Source organism: Panthera uncia (genome assembly GCF_023721935.1).
Source record: "Panthera uncia isolate 11264 chromosome B2 unlocalized genomic scaffold, Puncia_PCG_1.0 HiC_scaffold_24, whole genome shotgun sequence".
Lineage (NCBI taxonomy): Eukaryota > Metazoa > Chordata > Mammalia > Carnivora > Felidae > Panthera > Panthera uncia.
Genome location: NW_026057580.1, coordinates 13,568,774 through 13,595,359, shown reverse-complemented (window position 1 = coordinate 13,595,359; position 26,586 = coordinate 13,568,774). Strand labels below are relative to the sequence as shown.

The window sequence follows — 26,586 nt, the reverse complement described above, 5'->3', positions numbered from 1 at the left end:
AATTCTGATTCAGAAGAAAATTGGAAACATCTTTGGGAAACTATCTCCTTTTTTGCCCCTTTGGACAAGTATGTATAGAACTCATTTTCTTATTAGGATGATTATATATCATAGGCAGAGAATTTCATATTTATGAATAGAGCTTCCTGTTTTCATCAGTTGGGAGCGATGGGGTATTTTTCAACAAAAATTATAAAGCCGAACAGACCAATTTTCTAGGCTTTTTTTTTTTTTTTTTGCCATTTATCCACGCCACTCTGAATTTGCATGTTAGACTTCTTCCTAGTGTGATAGTAACTAGGAGTGTCGTGAAGTAAATGGCTGGGAGGGTGGGCGGAGACAGCGAATTACAAAACATTATTTGGGGTTTATAAAGGAGTTAGGGCTGGAAAACACCAAGGAGGTGTTGTTACAGCCAAAAATACTCCTGCTTATGGTCTTCCTAGCACAGTTTATTATCTGCTATTGGTTTTTATTAGATAAATGTCCAAGTACATTCATAAGTTTCTTTAACAAAAATTCATTTGCCCAAAATATACTAGGAAGACATGAGCATGACTTTAATCTTTTATGATTCAGATGTCCAGAACTTTCTCATAATAAACTTTCAGTGATAGAAAACCAAAAACACATTTTAGTGTCTTATTTTAAATATAGCTTTATTTTGCCTCACGGGGTGTGTAAACAGGTTTTACATTGAAAAGTAAAACCTTTCATTTAACATGCAAGCTACTCAGTTTTCTTTTTCATAGATAAGGTGTACCAGTATGATCTATATCGAATTAATTTCTAGAGCAAGCTAAAGGAGGGATTTGTATATAGTACCATATGTACATACAATAGCAGAATGAGGAAATTGAGAAAACTTAGGTAGTGTGGTAAGTCAATGCTTTTCTTCTTTTAGAATGAAGTTTTCGTTTCTGCATAAGGATTCTTTGACATCTTACGACCCAACTCTTTGCTAAATATTTGCCCCTTAAAATAATTTTTTTTTATTGAGCATACTTTGGCCCTCCAAATTGACTAATATGTATTTGGATAATTTTTACATCTGTGTGTCTATTAACTGCCTGCTATCTTTTTGCAGGTAACTGTCCTGTACGTAATTTTTTGGTCAGAGTGATTACTCTTACTGCATAAGAGTTTCCTAGATATTGTTGATTATGCCCTTTCTTTCCCTGTGAGGCCCTTCTTCTGGCAGGAGAAGTCATGTGCTTTAAAGTTTGTATATTCATCATCCACACATTTTTTTTTTTTCTAAATTGAAAATACATCCTGTTTGCAGCAAATATTACTTTGTGGTAAAAATTTTAAAACAACAGTGATAACTGGTACACGTTTGATAATTGATAGTTTGTTTCCTTAGAAATAATATTACCTGTGATGAAGAGACTGACTCAGAAAAGCTACTGCAAATAAAGCTCTTGATTATACATTTATACTATGCTTAAACTTAGAGATGGAAACCGTAGACCCTCAAAACTACATCCTTTTTGGGGATATGTTAGTATTTGCTGTGTTGAAGTAAGTGACAAGTTTAGGTCGGCTGTATAAATTACGTACTTTAATGCCACGGAAATGAAAAGTAAAGCAATTATCTTGCTTCCCCATTATTTTGTATTTAATAAATTTGTCAACATTGGTTGAACTTTTTATATTATATACTAAAAAGTGTTTTAAATGCTACATATATCTTTATGGCTACCTTTTGAATTATTTTTTATTTTCTGAACTAATGATCCTATTTGAATGCAGTAATTTTATCTGTATCAATCGTGTGCTCATTTCTGTTTGTTTTTTTAAATTGTTTTATACTTCTATTTGCTACTCTTCTATTTTTCTTTTAATTGAAAACAATAGGAGCAAATGGTTTGATGTTGGAATTTTATAAATTGTAGAAATACTGATTTGGCTTAAAATGTTTTCCCTGATTGTGTGGTTTTTAGTAAAATGAACTTTCTTACTCTCTTCTTTCAACTTGGTATTTTTTGACAATGTTTTTTGGATTTGATGTGTAACTGTTTAACTTTACATAACATTTATTGGGCCTTATATTGATAATTTGAAAAAATTTTATATTAGTAAGATATGTATAATTTTACTAATATTTTCAATCATGGTGATGAGAGGTTAATTCCACTTACTTTAGTGGGGTATATGTTCATGTATACAACTGCATGCACATGTATGGTTTTGTGTGTTTGTACAGGGTGTTATTTTGTGGTACTTTTTGTAATGAGAGTATTTCTTCTGGTTTTTTTTTTTTTTTCTCCTCAGTTTGTTTTAATTAAATTCTGTAAAAACCCAAAGTACCATCATGTCCATAATTGTTTGAACAGCTTCATTTGGTTAGTAGTAGCAGCTATCTGTCTCAATGTGAGATTATGTAGAAATTGGATGCCAAAAGAGAAAATCTTAAGCTTTCTCTCTCCCTCTAGCCCCCTTCGCTGCCCCCCTCCTCACTTTCTCCCTCTTTCCCCCTTCTTTCTTCCCTCTCTCCTCCAGGCCTTTTTTTGGTTTCTCTTTTTCTGTTTTGGCATTTCTATAAAGTCTCAAAGTAGTTTCTTAAAGTTCTTGGAGGGGATACTGACATTAATCCTCACTAATGAATACCTGGTAGGTTTGAAGCCCCTAACGTTCAAGGCAAAGCATTGTTATATCCTGATATGGTTCACCTCATTTGTTAGATGATATTGGCATCTGATTAGAGATTTTCCTTGTTTTAATAGTTTTTAATTTTTTTCTCTGTGTTAATTTACTTGTAACACATTGTTTCACATGACTTTAACACTTTAATTATGAGTATTACTTCCTCCCTGCCCCCCCCCCCCCGGTTGTTCTTTGAAGTACAGAGTGGTCCATACTTGTTTAATACAGTTATATAAATCATTTCTTATAATTATTAGAACAATTCATCTTCTAATGCTGTCATTTTTCTAAGAAGAAAAAAAGGCGAGAACTTGCAGAAAATATGGGAAATATGCTCATATGACAGCTGAGGATGTGGCTAGGCTAAAGCAGGAAACTACTACCCACAATGCAATGTTACATATACTACCACTTAATAAAATTTATATCAAACATGCTACTGACAAAACCAAAGAAAAATAATACTCCAGCTATACTAGTTTAATGTACTAAATATAGGGAAAAGTGAAACTAATCTCTTTGGAACCTTTGTACTTGGAGAATATAGTAAATGAACCTGTGGGACATCATATAATACATTGGAGCCCTCTGGTAACTTTGCCTTTGTGCTATGAGACTTGGTTGTAGGTGAAACCATCTTTGAAGAGAACCTTTTGGGTATTAACTGAAAAAGGCACAAAAAGGTGCCTGCCTTCTTTTTCAATTGAGTTTTTGCAGTATTAAAAAGGGTTAAAGGATATAATGATCTAGTAGGAAAATAAGTTAATTATGAGATATTCATCATGATTATTTAAGCTTTTTATCCAGCCAGGTGTGTATTTCTTTACATTTTGTTTTAAGTTGTTTTTTTTTATTGCCAGGTCTGAATTGGGGCTTAAACTGGAGTTGAAGTGTCCACTGAGGCATATTTCTTTTCAAAGTAATTGTTTTCCTTGCTGTTTCTTTTTGTTTTTGTTAACCTGCCTATAGCTTACCTGATCGATCCATATGCTTTACTGTCGGGAGGTTAGTTCAAAGCAAAAATGTAAACTGCTTTTATAATGTGGTTGAAAAAGATTGAGGATATATTTTTTAAAAGTGAGATTTCAGTATACTTAGGATTTCTGTTTATAAATCTTAATCTTCTGTGCTCTTAGCTGTCAGACTTTAGCAATTTTAATGGATTTAGGACCTTAGTAATTTGGGTGAATTTTGAGGTTTTATAAAGGAGGTTTCATGAGATTTGAATAAGGGAACATAATAGAGGTTTTGAATTGATAATGTATAGAAATTTTATCAGAGAGAGAATAGAAAAGACTATAAAGCTAATGTTACTTATGAAAGATCCTCTGTTGGTATTCCAGTGTATGAAATCGTTTCATACCTGGCATGGTATTTGTCATCTCATCATCTAAACATGAATATATTGTCTGTCTGTATCTCTAAGGATGATTTGCTTAATTGTTTGAAGTCTTTTCTCCTTTAGAGACTGCTTATCAATAACAGCTGTAGTGCTGTGGCTTTTCTCCATGGACGCATGGTGGTCTTTGGAACAACGTTCTTCAATTTTGACAGGTGAGACAGAGGCTCTCCAGTGCCACTGCTTTTGGATGAATCTAGCTGCGGTTGGAGAAAGTGCATCTTGCCAAAATATATGAGTGAGACCACACACAGCCTTTAAAATAGTTATTGTAGGCTTATTTTTAGGGATACATGTCTTGACAGTTCTTTTCTTTGCATGCCAGTTTCATTGCTGTGTATAGATGTTTCATTGGTTTCAGTAAAGGCGATTGTAGATTTAGATCTATACTTTGTTAAGCCTTGCGTGTAATTTACACTGGAAAGTACTCTGAGTTCAACCATAATTAACAATATAGGAAATGTATTGAAAATGAATCACTTAGAACTCTGGTTTTTTTGTTTTTATAAATTTTGACAGTATTCCCATTGGAAATCTCAATTTCCCAGAAAGTTTAGTAGTCAAAAATTGCTCCAATTTGAATTTAAGATTAAATAAATTAGAAAAGGTGAAAATATTCATATACTCTATTATATTAATAGAAAAAATTTGTGGTTCTTGTTACTCAGAAGTACACATTTTTATAATATTGATATAATAAAGCATTGTTCAAAATGTGTTACACTTTAGTAAAAGCTTGAAAGCACTGAGACAGATTGCCAAACCAGTCAACTTCTAAATGCGTAGGCGTAATATGCAAACTATCCAGTCTTTATGGGATGATTAAAACTTGATTCATTTTAGTAAACTATATAAAATTGACTATAGATTTACAAAACAGGACATTTAGTCTTCTGAAACTGGCTTTTTCAGTAAGAGCACTCTTTAACCTTTTATAAAATGTTGTTGCTTTTTATAAAATGATATATTTGGGTAATTACTCATAATTCTTACTAGTAGTGATAAAATTGACAGTTCTTGAGTCCTGGCAGTATAATTAGTCATAAGACTTTTGACTTGATGATCACTGAATGTTGATTAGGTGTATTTAAAAGTTGTAACCAGCTAAGATAAGATCACAGTTTCATTCTAGATATTTTCATAGGGAAAACAGAATCTACCAAGATAATTGGAAACTCAGTTTCCTGTCCCTATTATCGTGATACCCTTTCGTTGCTGCATGGTTCTGGCAGGGAGGTACCAGGGAAATTGTGGTCTGCAGCTTCTCCAGAGAACAGATTTATAGAACAAAGCACATAGGATACACAGAAAGATTGTTTAAAGAAAAATTTGGCCCTTGCTTCTCAGGAATTGGTCATGGATGTGGATCCTGATTGGATGCTAGATTTTAAAAGAGCTTTATAAGCCTTTTGCAGGATACTTGAGGAAACTTGAAAATGGCCTGAATATTGATACACTCTGGAATATTTATCAAGGGTGATAATATTATTACACATACATAGGAAAATATCCTTATTCTTAAAGGAGGTGCATGATGCATTAGTTTCAGGAAGTCAGATACAAGAAAATAACGTGAAACAAACATGGCAGAACGTTGACAATTAATGAATCCAGGCAAGGAGTATATAGGCATTCGTTTTACTATTTATCAACTTAAATAGTGAGTTCTGAAAGGTGAAGCATTTTGTGGAAAAGGTGTATGGGGATTGGTTTCATGCTGAAATCAAAGAGAGATCTGAGGAAATTTTATTTGTTTGTATAGTCAGTTTTAAAAAATAAATCAGTATAAATAGCCTGGGCTATACAAACAATTTTAGATTTTAGTTCATAGTTTTTTTTTTATACTTAAATGCTGTTCACCAACACAATTTTCACAAATTTATACATAGAAAAGATAAATTGGAAATGGCATTCTAAAAGTACCAACTTTTGAAATTTTACATTTGTATTACAGTACTGCAAGTCTAGACTAATAAGCCAGAGATTCTTAGAGGATTAAAACAGGCACCGTTATTACCGTGTCATTTGTTTATTCTTAAGTGGATGCTTCTAAAATATACAAAAGTACTTTAAAAATACAGTCATGTTAAAAACATATTACTGAATTGTGCTACTGCTTTTAACTTTATTAAGTTATCCCTGTCAAAAAGTATTTTAATGAGCAGAAGCCTGTTATCTCTATATGCAAATTATCAATCCTGAATCTGTGTTATACTAGTTAACATCCATCAGGGGTCTATCCATTTGTTCTGTAGAGGGCCAGATAGAATGTAGTTTTGGCTTTGTAGGCCATAGGGTTTCTGTCTACTGCTTAACTGTGCCATCGTAGTCTGAAAGCAGACAATAAGTAAGTTAGACAGTACGTAAATGAATGTCCATGGCTGTGTTCCAGTAAAACTTTGTATACATAAACAGGCAGCTGGCCTGCCACAGTTTGTTAACTCCTGCCACCTATACTGTAGATACAGAAATTTGTTGCCAGTGGATAGCCTCTTTTGTAGAACAGGCAAGAAGAGTTTGAAATAAGGATCAAACTTTTAGTTTACTTATTGCAATGAATTCTTAAAGTATTTGCAAAATCTGTCTTTGTTTTTTGTTTTTAGTTTCTTACGTTAAAGATTACATGTATGGGTCTTCTGAATCGTGTTGAATCGAACGGTGCGTTTTCATCTTGATCATGTAATTATTATGTATTGTAAATAGTTTTATAAGGTACCCTGAGATCCTTTTAGGGATAAGGTTGGAATCCAAATAAATCTTCATTATAGACTACCCCCACAGTATCATAAATCTCAATATTTAATTTACCTAGTTAATTTTTACTAATAAGAAAGATGTGAAGAAATTTGATTAGTGATTGTGATGAGCTGTTTTCCCTCTTTTCCATTTATATTTGAGTTTAAATCTGAGTAGAATAAGGAATTAATTATTTTTGGTACTAATCTCCAGAAATTCATTGCATCCATCATTGGACATAAATATCCAAAGTAAATTAGGTTTCTGAGGATTCATCTACATTAGCTATGCTGAGTGTTACTTAGTGGCTGCTGCTGCTGGTTGTAACTGAACAGGAAAAGTACCAGTTTTTAAAATTGGTAAGGAGCATAGGAACCCATATTGCGATCTGAACTTGAGACCTGTAGTGTATTAATATTTTAGGTTTTCAATAATTGCACAATATGTAAATGAGATCGCTTTAAGCAAAAGTTTATATTATTGAACACCTTATTTTATCCATGAGCATTTTAAGCAATTCCAGTTATTGCACACATAGCTAAAGATCAGACAGTTGAAAAATTATTATTATGTAAATCTCATGTATTTTCATCACAAAGTAGCAGTCTTCTACTTTTATTTCTCCCTTATAAGCTCTGGTCATTGTCTGCCCTCATTTATGATAAAGTTTTAACATGGTTGTTTTTATACTTCTCCCCTTTCTCCAATACTTAATTACAAAAGAGACACATAAATCATTGTAGGTAATAAGAATAGTCTGTCTGCAAATGAAACATAAAAATACTGATATACGGACACTCAAAAAGCATCATTCAGGGTCATTAATGTGAGTTCAAACTGTTCTGTCTCCCTTAATAGATTTTATTTTATTGTTTGAATGTTCATTTATTTATTTTGAGAGAGAGAGCAGGGGAAGGGCAGAGAGAGAGAGAGAGAGAGGGAGAGAGAGAGAGAGAGAGAGAGAGAGGGAGAGAGAGAATCCCAAGCAGGCTCTGTGATGTCAGCACAGAGCCCAGTGCTGGGCTTGATCTCATGAAGCATGAGATCACGACCTGAGCTGAAATCAAGAGTCGGGCATTTAACGGACTGAGCCACCCAGGCGCCCCTACCTTAGTAGACTTTAAAAGGTATCACTGTGGGGGCACCTGGGTGGCTCAGTTGGTTAAGCGTCTGACTCTTTACTTTGGCTCAGGTCACAATCTCATAGTTCTTGAGTTTGAGCCCCACATCGGGCTTTGTGCTGACAGCATGGAGCCTGCTTGAGATTTTCTCCCCCTTTCTCTCTCTCTACTCTTCCCCTGCTGGCTGGCTCTCTCTCTCTCTCTCTCTCTCTCTCTCTTTCTCTTTCTCTTTCTCTTTCTCTTTCTCTTTCTCTTTCTCTTCTCTCTCTTTCAATAAATAAATAAATAAACTTAAAAAATTAAATGGTATCACTGTGTTACAACAATTTATTAAACTAGTAGACAGGAGGAACATTTTATTAAGCATACTTTGTTTAAAAAATAAAGAAATACTTAATATTTATGTAGGGAATATTTTCATCTAAAAGAGAGTTTTGGCATTTAAAATGATAATATTCACTTATTAGGAAAATTAACCTTTGAAGAATAAAACCTGACCTAAAAATGATATGGTTAAATACAGACTTAATTATTATGTTTTGCTCTTTGTACTATTTTAAATCTCTAGCACTTTTGTCTTTTAGCTATCCTTTAAAAAAAATGAGTCCTGAAGATTGCATGTTTTTGATATAATTGACAGATTATTCAGTGTACTTGATACGTGTGGCAGCATTCCTATGTAGTCATTTTCTGCATGAAATCTTCATAAAGTTTAATATTGAAAAATGTCAAAAGAGCTATTTAAAAAAATTAATAGGCTTTTTCTTTAGAGCAGTTTCAATTTCACAGGAAAATTTCACAGCACAGAGTTTCCATACATCCCCTTTCCTCCTCCAAAGCCCTGTTTCCCCTATCATTAATGTCTTGCATTGGTACCCTGTTTGTTACAATTGATGAACTGATATTGATTGGTACGTATTTGTTAAGTAAAGTCAGTAGTTTACGTTAGAGGTCATTTTTTTTTTTTTTTTTTAGGTTTATTCATTTATTTTGAGAGAGAGAGAGCGAGCACGAGCACGAGCAGGAAGGGGCAGAGAGAGAGGGAGAGAGAAAAAGTCCTAAGCAGGCTCTGCACTACCAGCTTGGAGCCTGACACAGGGGCCCTACGTAGGACTCGAACTCAGGAACCATGCGGTCAAGACCTGAGCAGAAATCAAAGGTTGGCTGCTTAACTGACTGAGCCATCCAGGAACCCCTAGAGGTCATTTTTTTTTTTTTTAAAGTTATTTATTTGAGAGAGTGAGAGAGAGAGTACGAGCAGGGTAGGTAGGGGCAGAGACCGAGAGAGAGGCAGTGCAGAACCCAATGCGGGGCTTAAACTCACAAACTGTGAGATCATGACCTGAGCCAAACCAAGAGTCGGAAGCTAACCAACTAAGCCACCCAGGCCCAACTAGAGGTCATTCTTTATGTTGTGTAGTTACAGGTTTTATCAAATATATGATTTTATGCATATCATCCATATTATAGTATCCTACAGAATAGTTTCCCTAAAAATCCTTGTGGCATTTTGATTATATACACATAACATAAAATTTAGCATCTTAACCAGTTTAGATGTTGAACTTTTTATTGTCTTGATAGTATTGTCTTTTTCAGCATGTCATATAGTTGGAATCATACAGAATGTAGTCTTTTCAGACAGGATTCTTTCACTTAACAATATTCATTTCAGGTTCCATGTCTTTTTTGTAGCCTGATAGCTAATTTCTTTTTTGTGGTTTCATCACTAATTACTTTTTACTTTTTTACTGAATAATACTTCATTGTATGAATGTACAATGGTTTGTTTATTCATTCAACTATTGAAGGACATCTTGGTTGCTTCCACTTTCTGTCAATCCTGAATGAAGCTGCTATGAATGCAAGTACAGGTTTTTGTGTAGACATAAGTTTTCAACTCATTTGGGTAAATACTTAGGAAGATGGTTATGGCTTAAGGCTATGTCTGACTTGGTAAGAGATTGGCAAACTGTTGTCCAAAGTGGCGGTATCATTTAGGATGCATGCCAGTAATGAATGAGAGCTCCTGTCGCTCCACATTGTCGTCAGCATTTGCTGTTCTCACTCTTTTGGCTTTTAGCCATTCTAACAGATATGTAATGATACCTCCTCATTGTTTTAATATTGCAGTACCTCAACCATAAATGATGATCAGTGTCTTTTCATGTGCTTATTGGCATCGATATATCTTCTTTGGGTGGTGTCCAGATATTTGCCCTGTTTTTACTTTATTATTGTTTATTCAGTTAAGAAGTCTTTATACTTGTATTTGTTGGTGGACACTTGAGGTGTTAGATTAATTTCTCTTACATTTAGAAAGTTAGTTATTTCCAGGGGTGCCTGGGTGGCTCAGTCGGTTAAGTGTCCGACTTCAGCTCAGGTCATGATCTCGCAGTTCATGAGTTTGAGCCCCGCGTTGGGCTCTGTACTGACAGCTCAGAGCCTGGAGCCTGCTTCGGATTCTGTGTCTCCCTCTCTCTCTGCCCCTACCCTGCTCTGTGCGCGCATTCTCTCTCTGTCTCTTTCAAAAATGATAAACATTAAAAATTTTTTAAATAAAAAAAAAAAAAAAGGTAACTTACTCCAGCAGTGGTTCATGCCGTTGACAAAGATCAGTTGCCTGTATTTGTGTGGGTCTGTTTCTGGACTCCCTGTTCTGTTCCATTGATTTAGAGGTCTGCTCTTTTGCTAGTACCACACTGGCTGGATTAGTATAGCTTTATTATGTTATAGTAATAGGATATCAGTTTGTTGGTGGTATTCATAAAATAACTTGTTGGGATTTTCACTGGGATTGCATTGAATGGTTACATCCATTTGGAGAAAACTGACATCTTAACAGTGTTTTCTTCCTGTCAGTGAGAACCTTTATCTAGATCTTCTGGTCTTCTTTCATCTTATTCATAGAGTTTTCTAGTGTACCTCATATGGATCTTCTGTGTATTTTGTTAGATTAATAGCCAAATATTCATTTTTATGCCAATATAATGTCTCAGGTTTCAAATTCCAATGCTTGATTGCTGGTGTTTAGGAAAGTAATTGGTTTTCATATATTGATCTTATATTCTAAGGCCTTGCTGCTAATTAGCAATTATTTCCAGGAGCATTTTGTTGATTCTTTATGATTTTCTGTATAGACATTCATGTCATCTGTGAGCAAGGACAGTTTTATTTCTTTCTTTCCAATCTTTATACTTGTTATTTTCTTTCCTTGGCTTATTGCATCAGCTGTAACTTCCAGTATGGTGTGGAATAGGGATGGTGAAAGAGAATATCCTTGCCTTGTTACTGATTTTACTAGGAAAGCATCTAGTTACCATTAGGTAACCATTTTACTAGGAAAGCATCTAGTTACCATTAGGTAGGACGTTAGCTGTAGGTTTTTTGCCAGTGTTCTTTACCAAGTTGAGGAGGTTCCCCTCTGTTTCTAGTCTGATGAGAATTTTTACCATGAGTGGTGTTGAATTGTGTCAGTGTTTTTTCCGTATACATTGAAAGGAGCATATGGTCTTTTTTCTTTAGCCTGTTGATGGGTTGGATAATACCAGTTGATTTTCAAATGTTGAGTGAATCTTTAATACCTAGAATAAATCCTATTTCATCATGGTGTGTAATTCTTTTTTATACATTATTGGATTTGATTTGATTTTATACATTATTGGATTTGATTTGTGGCAGATTTTTTGCATCTGTGTTCATGGAAGATACTATTTTGTATTTTTCCTTACTTGTACTGTCTTTGTCTGATTTTGGTATTAGACTTATGCTAACCTCATAGAATGAGTTAGGAAGGGTTCTCTCTGGATTAGATTGTTGAGAATTGTTGAGAATTGTGGAGAATTTCTTCCTTAAACATTTGCTAGAATTCACTGGTGAAGCCATCTTGACCTGGTGCTTTCTGTTTCGGAGGGTTCATAATTATTTATTCAATTCTGAAAATAGGTATAGACTAAATCAGATTATCTACTTCTCCTTATGTAAGTTTTGGTAGCTTGTGTCTTTCAAGGAATTCGTCCATTTATCTGTGTTTCCAAATTTGGGACATGGAGTTGTTCATGGTAGTCCTTTGTTATTCTTTTAAATGTCCTTGGGATAAGTAGTAATGTCCCCTCTTTCACTCATGTAATTTGTATCTTCTTTTTTTTTTTTTTTTTTTTTTTTTTTAATCTGGCTAGAGGTTTATAAGTTTATATTTTTCAAAGAACTAGCTTTTGGTTTCATCACTCCTATTAATTTCCCATTTTCAATTGCTTTAATTTTGGTTTGAAAGTTTATTTTCTCCTGCCTACTTTGAGTTTAATTTGTCCTTTATCTATTTTCCTATAGTGGAAACTTAGATTATTGATTTTAGATCTTTCTTCATTTCTGATATATGTATGCATACAGTGCTATCAGTCTCTCTCTAAACACTTTTTCTGTATCCACAAATTTTGATGGGTTTTATTTTCATTTAGTTTGAAATATTTTTAAACTTCTCGAGACTTTTTTTGACCCATTATTTATTGATTTAGTTGGATTAATATATACCATAATTGTTGCTATTGTCCATCATGGCCCTTGTTCTTTGTTTCTTTTTTGAGGAGGGGTTTTCCACTCTTTAATTTTTTTCCTGGTGTTAATTGATCATTTTGTATCATTGTATTTTCTTTCCTCCCTTAACATGTTAAACTTTTTTTTCCTTTTTTTAAAAACTTTTTTTAGTGGTTACTCTACAGTTTAGAATATACACTTAGAATATCCACTTAGTGCTGGATTAAAACTAATCCAACTCCAATGTGAAATAACACTATATGACTTAGTAGGTACTGCCAAGTATCCTATAAAAGAGTACCCTCCTTTACAAAGCATTGGTAATGCCTTGGTGTCATTCATTTCACTTAGCTATAAGTTATAATCATTGAGTATATGCTTGCTGGTATTATTTTGAACAGGCTGTTACTTGTTAGATCAATTAATAATAGATAAAATAAAAATTTAACTTTATTTATTCCTTGTCTGATAATTGACCCTTTTTCAAGAGACAAACACACATCTGTGTTTCTGACATCTCTTTTCTTACTCTTCGAAGAATTTCTTTTAACATTTTTTACAAGGCAGTACTTGTAATGAATTCCCTCGTGTGTGTGTGTGTGTGTGTGTGTGTGTGTGTGTGTGTGTGAGAGAGAGAGAGAGAGAGAGAGAGAGAGAGAGAGAGAGAGACAGGGAGAGAGAGGGAGAGAGAGAATTTTATTTCTCCACTTTTGAAGAATCATTTTACTGGACCTAGAATTCTAAGTTGTTTTATTTTTCTTTCAACACTTAAAATATTTTATATTATATCTCTTTTCTTGCTTGCATAGTTTCTGATGAGAAGTCCAATGTGATTCTTACTTTGACCTGTAGATACGGTTTTTGTTTTTTATGTGTGTGTGTGTGTGTGTGTGTGTGTGTGTTTATTTTTCTGGCTGCTTTCAAGACATGTTATTTGTTTTTCTACACTTTGAATATGATATGCTTAGGTGTCAATATTTTGGTATTTATCTTTCTTGGTTTTCTGTGCACTTCCTGAATCTGTGGTTTGGTGCCTGTTCCTAATTTTGGAAAATTCCCAAACATTTTTACTTTAAACATTTCTTTTTTTAAAGTTTACTTATTTATTTTGAGAGAGAGATAGAGCATGAGTAGGGGAGGGGCAGAGAGAGATGGAGAGAGAGTCCCAAGCAGATTCTGCATTGTCAGCACAGAGCCTGATATGGGGCTTGAACTTATGAACTGTGAGATCACGACCCAAGTCAAAACCAAGAGTCGATGCCTGGGTGAGCCACCTAGATGCCCCTCAAATATTTATTTCCTTTTCCTCTTTCTTCTCCTTTTGATCTTAACTATTACATATATGTTACTTTTTGGGTAATTTTCTCACAGTTCTTGAAAATTCTTTTTAAATTTTTCTTTTCACCTTTCAGTTTTGGAATTTTATTGACATATCTTCAGGCTCTGTGATTCTTTCCTATACCATGTTCAGTCTACTGATGAGCCCATTCCCCTTTTTTTTTTTTTTAGAGTGGCTTGATTTTTTTTTGTTTTTTTTTAGCTTTTTTTCTTTGTAAAAAATTTTTTTTATTTAAAAAAATTTTTTTAATGTTTATTGATTTTTGAGACAGAGAGAGACAGAGCATGAATGGGGGAGGGTCAGAGAGAGAGGGAGACACAGAATCTGAAGCAGGGTCCAGGCTCCGAGCTGTCAGCACAGAGCCCGACGTGGGGCTCGAACTCACGGACTGTGAGGTCGTGACCGGAGCCAAAGTCTGATGCTCAACCGACTGAGCCACCCAGGCGCCCCTTCTTTATTTTTTTCTTAGTATTTTCATCTCTTTGCTTATACTACCCATGTTCTCACTTGATGTCCACTCGTTCCATTAGAGCCCTTATGCTAGTCATAGTTATTGTAAATTTTAGTCTGATTTTGAAATTGCTGCCATATCTGAGTTTAGTTCTGATTCTTACTGTATCTCTTCAAATTGATGTTTTGCCTAATTAGCATGTCTTGTAATTTTTTGTTGAAAGTCAGATGTAATATATCTGGTAAAAGAAATAGGCCTTCAGTGTGAAGTTTTTATGTTTATCTGGCTAGTAGTTACCTGTGTTTACTGTTCCTGTGGCCATAGTGTCAGGGACAAAAATTTTCTCTAGTATCCCTGTTTTTGTTTCTCTCTTTGTCATTGGGTTTCCTTTGAGACTCCTTCTTCAGTAGATTCTGAGGCTTGTAGGTCTTTCAGCTCTACTCCTAGGGAAGAAGCTGATTGATGTGGTAGTAGGTGTGGGAGAAGGGGAAGTGGAATATAATCCTATGATTAGTTTTTAGTCTTTTAGTGAGCCTGTGACTTTCATAAGTGCTTCTCTTATTCTCCTCTCCCCTCACCTTACAGTGGGTTGAATCAGAAGACCAGAGGAGCAGGGCGTGGATATTTTTGTTTCCTCACGTGCAAGGCTAGATGAAGCTGGAGTTGTATATTTCCCTTCTCTCATTCCAAAGACTAGTGGGTGCTGGAGTTGAGTGTTTTCCTTTCTGTAGGGCAGTCAGTCTTTGATGTAATGCAAGTTGGTTAGATTTTGGTAAATTGTTCCCTTGAAGGCTTTTGTTCAGCAGAACCCTGGAGCTTTTTCAAAATGCTTACTTTCCCCTTTCCCTGCTGAAGGGGAGTTTTCCTTGATATTTACCGTGAGAACATGGTGTGTTTCTGGAAGGTAAAACACAGCAGTGTGTAGGGCCCCTCACTGAGACCGGGCTACTTAAGTTTCTATCTCTCTTGCTAGTCCATGCTTAACCTTTAGAAATTAACGAATACCTACCCTTTAAGTGTTCCTACCTGGTTCCAGTTGTGGGTTCTGCTTCTGGTAAACTGTAACTCTTTGCATTCCTTTTTCTGTCTCCACCAGTGTTTACCACACTGGTTTGCCCTGTGACCTCGATTCTCTGATGATTTAAGAAGAGTGGGTTGATTTTCAGTTTGTTTAGCTTTTTTCTTATCTTGAGGGAAGGGAGTGACACCTTCCAACCTGTTTACATGTCAGATTGGAAACTAGAAGTCAGAACCTATTTTTACAACAATTTTATATATAGCATTATCTTAAAATATGGAATTTTTCATTTGTTCATTCTATCAGCATTTACTAAATGCTGATTATGTATTAAGCTCTGTGTTAGTGCTGAGATTATAGAGTTAAATAAGGCATAGTTCATAAATCAAATGAATTTATATTGAAGGAGCTATTTGAAGTACACAAGTCAATGAATATAGTATTGTGTGTTGAATACTACAGTGCATAAACTTGAAATACATGTAACTTGAACATGATACTAGGTATTGGTGGTAAAGTAATTTCAGTCTGATGGAGGGATTCAGTGAAAGTCACTCAGAATTGGTGAAAATGAGCTGAACTGGAAGGACTGTTACGAGTTGACTCAACACCTACAGGCAGGAAGGGCAAGAGGAGGGAAATACAGTGAAGGAATGTTAAGGACCAAGACCACATGGGACAGCATGAAGCATTTTGTGAATTGCACTCAATTTTAAGATATAATTAAAGACGCCAGATCAAAATTTGGGTGAAAAAATGGCTAGAGAAGCATCTGGAAAGGTAGAGGTTGTTCATCAGGAAGGCCCTTATTTGTTAAGCTATTTAAATTGATTGAACCTTATGTTCAAAACTAAGGGGAATCATTATTGGGTGTTTTGAGGGGAAGGAAGTGACATGATGTAGCTGTAGAATGATCTGATAGCAGTGTGGAGGATATATTATTAGATGGAACCAGGAGGATTTTGTAGTTGAAAGAGAGCCTGCATGAATTAAAAAGATAGAAGGAAAGCAAACTCGCCAAACCATGGATGGAAGTTGATAGTTTATGTGGCATGTAGTTCTTTCTGTTCATAAACAAAGTAATAGACGGAGTGGCCATTTTGTAGAGCATTGTTAGAACAGACTTATCTAACTGAATTTAGGTGAATGTATTTGTGAAAAGGTTTTTGTTACTTAATAAATTGAAAACATGACAGATCACATATATTTTCTCTCATAGCACTAAATCATGAAGTGCAGTAAATAATGCGTGGAGACAATAAATATTGCGGTTATATTGGAGCTGGTATGAAAAGACCATGATATTTTGTTTTTTTTCCAAAAGGTTATTTATAAATGCAGGTGGTGACATAAAGTGAATTATGTTCCAGTAATGTGGAAGCTGTTGGTTCTTATTTATAGCTAAAAGCTGGTATTTCTTACTTTAAATAATGGAGGTAGCCTTGAATCTTAGTTTGGAAATATCTGTGAACTGTGATTAGCCACATTATTTTCCAGGCTTTATACTGGAAGCAAGATAAATATTGCTTGCATAATTCGTGGATTTTTCCTTGAAAAGCAAGCAAACAAACAAGCAAACACTAAAACCTGAAGAAGCCTATTCACTAGTGATTTCTGTTGGAAATGTGTTCAGAGTCAGGAGAAGATCAGACCATGCATTTAATCTTAATGGAAGCAACGCTGCCTTTGCCCTCAGTTGGGTTTCTTTAATCAGTTCTTTCTTAGAATAAAAATTTCAGCTTGGGGGTGCCTGGGTGGCTCAGTTTGTTAAGCATCTGACTCTTGATTTCAGCTCAGGTCATGATCTCATGGTTCCTGGGATCCAACACCACATCAGGCTTTGCACTGAAAGTGTGGAGCCTGCTTGGGATTTCTCTCTTCCTCTCTCTCTCTCTCTGCCCCTCCCCTGCTTGTGCTCTCTTTCCCTGTCTCTCAAAAGTGAATGAATAAGTTAAAAATTTTTTTTGAGCTCTTTGACTTCCTTTGCTGTTTATGTTCTTTTAGCGCTCAAGTGTATTTTAATGGCAAGTATATTAGTGACTGGTGACGATTTTGTACCATTGGTTGCATTTCAAAAAAAAAAAGTGGGGGGATAGTGGCCTGGGTGGCTCAGTCGGTTGAGCATCCAACTTTGGCTCAGGTCATGATCTCATGGTTTGTGAGTTCAGGCCCCGAGTTGGGCTCTGTGCTGACAGCTCAGAGCCTGGAGCCTGCTTCAGAGTCTGTGTCTCCCTCTCTTTCTGCCCCTCCCCCACTCATGGTCTGTCTTGCTCTGTCTCAAAAATAAATAAACGTTAAAAAAATTTTGTTAAAAAAAAAGGAAGAAGGGAAACTGGGTGTAGTGACATTGTTTGTTCACTAAGATCTTTCTGACATTCTTACCCATTAAAGTGATTTTGTTAGTAGACTTGACAATTGAAAACAAACATCTTGGAAGGTTTTCTATTGGTGTTTTTCTGATTTTAGTTTGAATGTTGTTTTTTTTATTTTCTCACCTGTTTTTTCACTCCTGACTTCTTCGTCCTTGGCCTTTCTTGTTAGGAACATTGTTTTTTGTTTTTTTTTTTTTAACTTTTTGAGGTTTGTTGGTATAGCTTTGAAATCGCTTCTGCTAATAGTCTCTGGTTTCAGGAAAATGATACTAGCCTTTTAGAGCAATGGAATACTGGCGATAGCAAGTGGTGTCATTAATGCCAAACATAATGATAAAATTGTGGAAAAATTAAATGTAAGTTTAGTTTTTTTGGATTTAATTACATTGAAATGTGTCTCTTAGCATAATTATTGACTATTGTAGTAATTTATCTTTCCTTTAAATTATTTAAAATAAATAAAATTCCTCACTATGCTAAATTGTTTTTCAGAATTAGAGCTCTTTAATTTGGATGGGTGGGTAGAGAGAAGTTACTTTTATCTGTAACATTTTCCTGTAGAAAGCAGTATTAAATGTCTTTTAATTTATTCTAAGTGGAATGTAATTATTAGATGTTGGTATTTTGTACATTTAAATGGATAAAAGTATATATTATTTTTCCATTTAAAAAGCATCCAATTCATGCTAGTGACTCTAGTCTGTCATTGATCCTGACCTGTGGCGTATGGGCGGTCAGTTGCCTTGTAGCAGGAGATTTGAGCAACCTTTCTACAATAAATAATGAAACACACTTGAATAAAGGGCATTTAAAATACAGAGTTAAAGAAAATTGTCTATGTTTTAGGTTTCTTTTTAGTTCTGTTAAAACAAAGTACAGGCATATTTTGGGAGATATTGTGGTTTCAGTTCCATACCACTGCAAAAAAGGTGAATATCACAATAAAGTGAGTCAAATGAATACCCTGGTTTCCCAGTCCTTATGAAAGTTGTCTTTTCATTATACTGTAGTCTATTAAGTGTGCAGTAACATTATGTCTAAAAAAATGTACATACCTTATTAAAAAAATACTTTATTGCTAAAAAATGCTGACCATCATTGAGTTGTAATCATAGAACACACATCACCATGACAAATATAATAATGATGAGAAAGTCCGAAACATTGTGAGAATTACCAAAATGTGACACAACACAGAAGCACATAGTGAGCAAATGCTACTGTAAAAACGGAGCCAATAGACTTGCTCACCACAGAGTTGCACAGACCTTCAGTTTGTAAAAAACACAGTGCAAAGTGCAATAAAGTGGAGCAAAATGAAATGAGGTGTGCCTGTAGAGTTTGGTCGAATAAACTTTCATCAGCTTCCTACTAGATGCCAGATAATCAGTAATAGAGAGATGGGTGCACCCAATTGATTCTTGCTGTCAAGCACAGGAGAATTTAAAAAGCAGGCAGTCTTGAAAACATAATACAGAATCTACCTCTGAACAGGGTTCTGAGCGAGACCTTATTGAGAGAAGCCACTTCTGCTAGGTGATGTGAGGTGAACTAGGGGTTTGCTAGGGAGGGACCAGAACTCGTGCCAAAGCCACTTCAGCAGAGCTTAAGGAACCATCTCCTCACCCTCTCTCAGCAAAACAAAACAAACCACTTTATGAATGAAACAAAAACTCAAAATAAGAAGAAAAACATAAAGGGAAGAACAACAGACAAAATGAATTCACTGGTATGTTTTAATGGGCTGAAATTATCCAAAGCTAGACTGGGAAAGAGCATGAATTCTAAGATGAGGAGAGTCCGGAGTTTCAGTTATTCTTGCCCTGTGATCCTAGATAAGTCACTCAAGTGTCTCAAGCCTATTTCCTTCTCCTGGTAGGTGCTGTTGGTGCCATACCCAGATCCTTTTACCTGGATGGGGTATTTGCCTGTCCCTCACCTGTAGACCTGGTGACTGACAGCTCTCAGCAGTAAACACCTCCACAGATTTATTCGGAGCTGTCTTAACCAGAGATGCCTGAGACATGTTCCCCACTTGCCCAGGGGGTGGGGGGTGACCTGTAGCCAGTGACTGACTTCTGTGAGGAATGGGCATGGTCATGTCTTAAGACAGGACAACTCCCTGGTGCCATTTTTATTATTAATTTTTTTAAGGGTTTTTTTGTTTTTTTGTTTTTTTTTTTAATTTTGAGAGAGAGAGAGAAAGAGAGCAAGCAGGTTGGGTCAGAGAGAGAGGGGAGAGAGAGAATCTTAAGTAGGCTGCACACTGTCAGTGCAGAGCCTGATGGTCGTGGGCTCGAACCCACGAACCGCGAGATCATGACCTGAGCTGAAATCAGGAGTCGGACACTTAACCGCCACCCTCCATGGTGCCGTTTAGACTCCAGAGTTCGTGGTGGGATCAGGATGAGGTTAGACTTCAGCTGCACCTGTGGCTTCATTGCCTTACCCACTTCCTTGAACTTTTTATGTAGAAGTACACCCTCAGTCACTTCCAAAGAATTGTCATCTTAGCCTTTGCTTCTCAGACACTCCACCTAAGACATGTCCTCCCTCATTTAAAATTGTTGTCAAATACACATAAGATTTGCAATTTTGACTTTTAAAGTGTACAATTCACTGGCATTAAGTGCATTCGCAGTGTTGTGCCATTATCCAGTCACTATATAACACTATCTAGTTCTGTAACTTTTTCATCATCCCAAAGGGTAACCCCATATTCATTAAGCAGTTGCTTCCTATCACTCCTCACTGTGCCACCCTCTTACCCCTGACAAACCTCCCCCCTGCCACCGCCAGCCATGGGCAGCACCTAGGAGTGGAATTCCTAGGTCATATTGTAATTACGGTTTTAACTCACTGGGGAACCGCCATTTGTTTTCTATAGAGGCTGCATCATTTTACATTCCCACCAGCAATATAAAAAGGGTCCAATTTCTTGACATCTCATCAACACTTTTTTTTTTATAGTGGCTGTGGACACTCATCTTTAAAATTGAGCTAACACTCATCCTAAGGTTATTGTGAGTATCAAATGACTTAGTGCATAAAATATTTGGCATGTTGCAAAGCACCATACAGATGCTTTTACTTTTTGTGTCCTGATACCCAGTTTGAACGGAAATGAGTTGTAAACAGTAGGTCTGTTCTTTTCTAAAACTTGCATGGGAAGAATCATAAAACTCATTTTGAAAGAGAGAGAGCGAGCGAGCACGGGAGGGGCAGAGGGAGAGAATCCCTCACAGGCTCCACGCTATAAGCACAGAGGCTAGCGTGAGGCTCAGACTTTCGAACCGTGAGATCACGACCTGCGCCAAAATCTGGAGTGGGATGCTTAACCGACTGAGCCACACAGGCACCCCAAAACTCAATTGTTATAGACCATGGGGAAGGCTAATTTAGGTGTATAGAATTAAGCTTTTAGTTATCTCTTTTTACAGTTAATAGATGTTATTTATGCAATTTCGGTGCAAGAAAAATTAGTTAGGGATCTTTTATTTCAGTGCCTATTTATTAGCAAAAGAGCCACTTTCACCAAGACTTGTCACTGTTTTCCTTTGTTGTAAATCTTATTTGTATGCTGACTTAGAAAAATGGTAAATGTTGGGTGATATAAAAAACCTAAAACTACTTATAAATTTTTTCCCGGAGATAACAATTTTAAACTACTTTTTTTGTCTTTTTTGTACATATTTGAGATATATATGTTTGTATATATGTACATGACTTTATTTAATATTATTGGTTAACATGATTTGTGTTTCTAACTATATTAACAATCTCTGTAAAGTCAGTTTTAGTGACTGTATAGTGTTCCTCATTGCAGGTATTCCAGCATTTTCATATGGATGAACTTCTACTTCTCTATTTTTGGGGTATGTGTGTATGTTTAAAGTCCTTTTTTTGGAATCTTCGATTATTGTAATACTTCTTTTGTTTCACAGGTTACCTGTTTTAGAGCCTGTTACTGCTTTTGTTTTTAAATAGTCATCAGTTTAATATCATTGCTTCACGTATTTCTATAAAACATTTTTATTTATTTGGATGCTTTCTAAACTTTGTCCTTGGGTGGTTTTTGTGGCTTTCTGCCAGGGATAATCAAAAGCCACAAGATTAAAGCGACCCATGTTTTTGAAGCCTCAGTTTTAATCTCTGCTAGATCATTTATAATATATAATTACAAACATGGATATATTGTGGACATTAAGGTAAAGTTAACAAATTTAAAGCTAAAACTGGAAATACCAAGAAATTTGATAAATTCTAGTACCTTGGTGCAGAGGTGTGATATGGTTTAGTTTGCAATATGTGATATTTTCAAATTTTACCATTCTCTATAAAATAATGATTATGTTGGTAATACTTTTCTCATTTGAGCTGACTTGGTAGGCGCATATGTTTTATAGCGTATTGTTATGGACGTTTGAGTTATTTGTCATTAAGTGTTAGAGAACATTTTAATAAATATTCTTTACATATGTTGGACACATCTTGCAAGACTCCTTTCTGATTTTTGTAAGTGATTTTCTGATATATTAAAGGTGGATTAAGGCATAGATGTCTGGGAATTAATTGAAACATCTCCACTTTCCTTGATTCCCTATTTTTTCGTATTGAAATAAATTAAAAATTAAATATTATTTTTTCCTGATTATACACTTATGCACGTTATTGAATGTAGAAAATGAAATTTCTCAATGACATTATCATTCTTCCAGTCAGATTTGCAATTCTTTTCTTTTATTCCTTTATTTTAGTTGATTCTTGTGAGTTCTTTGGTTCCCTATATACTTTCTTTCTTTCTTTTTTTTTTTTTTTAATCAGACAAAAAAATCACATTTATTTCAGTAGTTCAAAGTGCAAATACAGCAAGTCAGCTCACAATGTTTCAAGATACAGTTTTAGGTATACTGAAAACTTAATCTACAAAAATGAAAGGTAAAAATTGGGAAATAAAGCTCAATTTTTTAAAAAATTCAAGTAACCCGAAAACCTTTAGATTAAAATATTCCACTTAAAACAATTCAGAAAGGCCTTCGTTTATGGATACCAGTAGTACTTTGCAATCCAAAAGGACTTCTCAAAGAAAGAGAATCACCTCAAACTGGTCAGCTTAGGACAAGAGTGGAGGTTCTTGGTGCTGGCTCTTTTTGGTTCAGCAGCCTCAGTCAACACTGTCATTTGATGTGGTTCAACCCGTGATGCTTTGATGTTTAGGCAAATTCTAAAAGATGCTTAAGGTTCAGTATGAGACCAACACCCTGCTAAGAGTTTTTGAAATGGCCACTATATATTTAAAAGGTTTTAAAGACCAATTTCAACTTCAGGAATATGGTGTTACTGGGGGAAAGACACGGATTAATACTTCTTCCATTACGTCAAACCTTTCCGTAAGGTTAGCAACGTGGCCTTTGAAACTTCCTGGTGAAAATCGTACCTCAATATCTATTTACTTATTTCTACACACACAGAACTTTTATGTAGAGTAGAAAAAGTTCCCACTAGGAAGATAGTTAAAGGTTGTTAATGTCCTTTGTATCCGTTGTTCATTTCTGCTTGTTCATTTCTGCTCCGCAGAAGCAATGTTAGCTCCTTGCTTCAATTCAGGAAAAGCGTGCCTTCAGGAAGCTTTAGAAGAGATATTTATTCAGTCATTTTTGCAGCCTTCTTCACCTTTTCATTGTAGGCAATAAAACGAGAGTCTGTTCCACAAATTCTATCCCACCATGTAAATGTTGAAGCATAACTTCCAATGAAGTTCATGTGGTGGAATTCATGATGCTGAGAACCGGCAATGAAAGGGATCAGATTTAAAAGGTTGAGAGGAATGTCACAACCACTATAGACATCAATAGTGTCTATCAAACGAATGGTCACCCATGCCCAAAGAAGAATGTCCCTATATCCTTTCTTTCTTTTCTGTTTCTCTGTCATGACTTAGACCCTAACCGTCACTACCCCTTGACTCATGAATTATGACCTGGCTTCTCTGCCTCCAAATTTGTCCATTCTAGTTCTTTGTTACTTTGATTTTTTTCCTGCTATGTTAATCCTTCTGAGTCTCTTACGTACTTACATTCCTGCTCTTAAGTTAAATGCTTATTTTAGGTAAAGGATACCAGATAGTGTTTCCCAGACTTGCTCCTTGCCTCCTGTCTTCTGTGTTTTGCTTCTTTTCATTCCTTTGGGTCAACTGTGTCCTTGTTTCCACTTTCTGAAGTCCTGGTCATCCTTCAAGGTGTCTCAAGTCGTTCCTTTTCATAAAACTTTTTTGTGAACTTCAGAGAGGGAACATCATAAGGCTGTAGTAGAGTTTGTCAAAACTGCGTTCCAGGCCTGGTTCTGGAGATGATCAACTCTGTGACCCAAGCTATGCAACCTTTGTTAGTTTTTTGCTTCTTCATTTGTAAAGGGGGCATGATGATCCTTTTATGGATATTGTAAACATTTAAATTAAATAATTTCTGTAAGTACCTAATACTAGGAGCTGGTGAACAATTTATGTTGAATCGTTCACTCAGTAAATACAGTTAGGTGTATACTCTGTCCTGGGTTTTCTCTAGGTGATGAGCTGTGTACGGAAGGAGATACTGAAGTTTAAAAATTTTACATACTGTTAGTAATTTTGGGGGTGGAGGCAGTATGAAAATGCAAGGAAGTATGAGTATCTTTTATGTTTTTAATAAGAAGAACAAAAGTCCCTCTGCTTGAGTGTCAGGAGGACCTACTCGTAGGTGTAATACTGTGACTTCAGAGACTATACGCAAAATATTTATGAACACGTCTTTAGGTCTGTTGGACCCACAGCAGCTTTAGGACGGTGTAACATGGGTGTAAAACTCAGAGTCTTGATCTTTGATACAGGGTTGAGAGGACACCCTCCCTGCCCCGACTTTTGTAAGAATCAGATTAGGTAATATGTATACATCACTGGCAAGTGCCATCTTCTATGGCCAGTCTCCACAATGACACTGTTACTTTCGATTAGGAAATGAGGAAATGGAAGCACACAAAGGCTGGGTGGCTTGTGCACAGTCTTGCAGTTAATCGTAACGGCAGCAAAGGCTGTTGCCACTGCCACCTATCTGTCTCACCGACCTCTATGACTTTTTGGCGTCTGGTCTCACCAGAGCGTGGCTGTGTTGTGTTCAGTGCATACCTTGTTGCGCACAGGGACAGGCAAGGGGAGAGAAGCACGGTGGATTTTCCTTGGCTGTCATGCTTGCTGGGAAGTTGTATATCAGTGATACCTGTTGATGGTCTGGAGAACCTGGAAAAATGTCACAGGTCTCGTATTGCTATCAGATTGCCAAAAGGCTGTGTGAACTGATGATCTCATTGCAGTGCAGGTTAACTTCTAAGAGAATAAGTACAGTTTTTGAGAAATCTTTATTCTGTTTGGCGACGCCACTGGTACAAGAGGAAGGATGCGTTATCCTTTAATTTTGAGGAACATAGTTTAAATTTTTCTCCTGTGACTTAATGGCTGTGACTTTGGATACACCATATAACCCTGAGAAGCTATCCTGAATCATTAGAAGTGATGATAATATATCTTGGAAGATTATTGTCAGGCTAAAGCGAGATGAGTTTAATTCCCTTTCTCATAATGCTTGGCTCAAAGTACATGTGACATTCATGCATTATCTCACTTAATTGTCAGCTGTGGTGGTTCTGTTTTAATCTCTATTTTGCAGATGCAGAACCAGTTCAGAGAAAGGTTACTTGAATCGACCAACCTCACACAGCTAAGTAGTAGCTCTAAGTTTTAACCCATGTCTGTCTGCCCCTCATTGCTACCTAGAATTCTGTGTTGTCATGTCTTAGGTGGGGTGTAGACTAGAAAACAGTTGTTATATCTCTGTTGGATTTTATCTTCTCAAGGCCAGCCTTCTCACTTTCTCGACTTTGCTTATAGTGTAATAGTTGACTCAGACTTCGTGGGTTTGAAACTTGGCTTCACCGTTTGTTTACTGTGTGACTGGTGGCGAAGTGCTTCACTTTCTTGGCCTTCAGATTCCTCATTTGCAAAACAGAAGTAGTGAGGCATCCACTTCAACGGGATTTTAAGATGCACTACTGTGGGATGCTGGTGTTTGCTGCTGTCTTTGTACGGTATGAGAAACAGCAGTGTGGAAAGAGTGTGGTGTTGGATAGACCTGGCATGTGGTCTGACTCTTTGTACCTTTTAGCTTTGAGTGAGACTTTTTTGAGCAACTTAACTTTTTTGAAGCGTAAGTCTTTTTCCTTCTCTTTTAAAAAGAGATCATAAGGCCTACCTTACAGGTTCTTTGTTGATGTTTAAAGGACAGCGTATTTAAAACGGTACACAGAAAAGCAAATACAAAATAAAGGTTAGCTTTCCTCTCCCCTCCTACTCCCCACTCCTGCCTTTTACTTGAAATCTTTGCTGCCCTCTTTTATTTCAAGAGATGCATTTGGTCCTGTGACAGTGCAGTTCAGAACGACCACAGTGGTGCAAATGTACATCCAGTCTGTGCCTGATAGACGGTCCCACTCTTGCTTCTTCCGAGGTAGTTACAGGTCTTACTTAGTAGCTCAGTAGTTGTCTTCCTTTTGCCCACAAATGAAAGCAAGAGCCTTCTTACTTCCTAAATAATTTGTAAGTTTAGATTGAATTTGCCCAAAGGAAGACAGCTGTATTTTAATATTTTCATAAGAAATTATAGCTGTTAAAAATAATTCATACTTTAGTCTTCTCTGTACTGGTGTTAACAGCCAACTGATACGATTTTTCCCTAAAATCTTTCATTCAGCAAATATATTTAGTAAATATCTCATCCTTATCTACGAGATGTACCACACACGACATACTGCACATATTACTGATGATTGATTGTTTTATTTACCTGTTTTTCAGGAACCGAGGAGAAGATTTATGCCTAAGTGTTTTCTAAAGAGTTTGTTAAGTATCATCTGACTTCTCAATAAATTATAGTTCTGATGA

The 26,586-nt window shown here is 35.9% G+C and overlaps 1 protein-coding gene and 1 long non-coding RNA gene across 4 annotated transcripts in view; both read left to right on the top strand.

Moving 5' to 3' along the window:
* Positions 1–26,586, top strand: part of SUPT3H (SPT3 homolog, SAGA and STAGA complex component) — a 537,375-nt gene that overhangs the window by 57,369 nt on the left and 453,420 nt on the right. The window lies entirely within an intron of this gene.
* On the top strand, positions 228–26,586 carry LOC125937902 (uncharacterized). Of its 2 annotated transcripts, XR_007462543.1 has the most exons (6): positions 228–3,568; positions 4,115–4,203; positions 6,652–6,706; positions 20,589–20,641; positions 21,445–21,493; positions 26,500–26,586. It is a non-coding gene; the product is annotated as an uncharacterized LOC125937902 (long non-coding RNA). The 2 variants fall into 2 exon arrangements; XR_007462542.1 differs by having other exon boundaries at positions 228–4,203.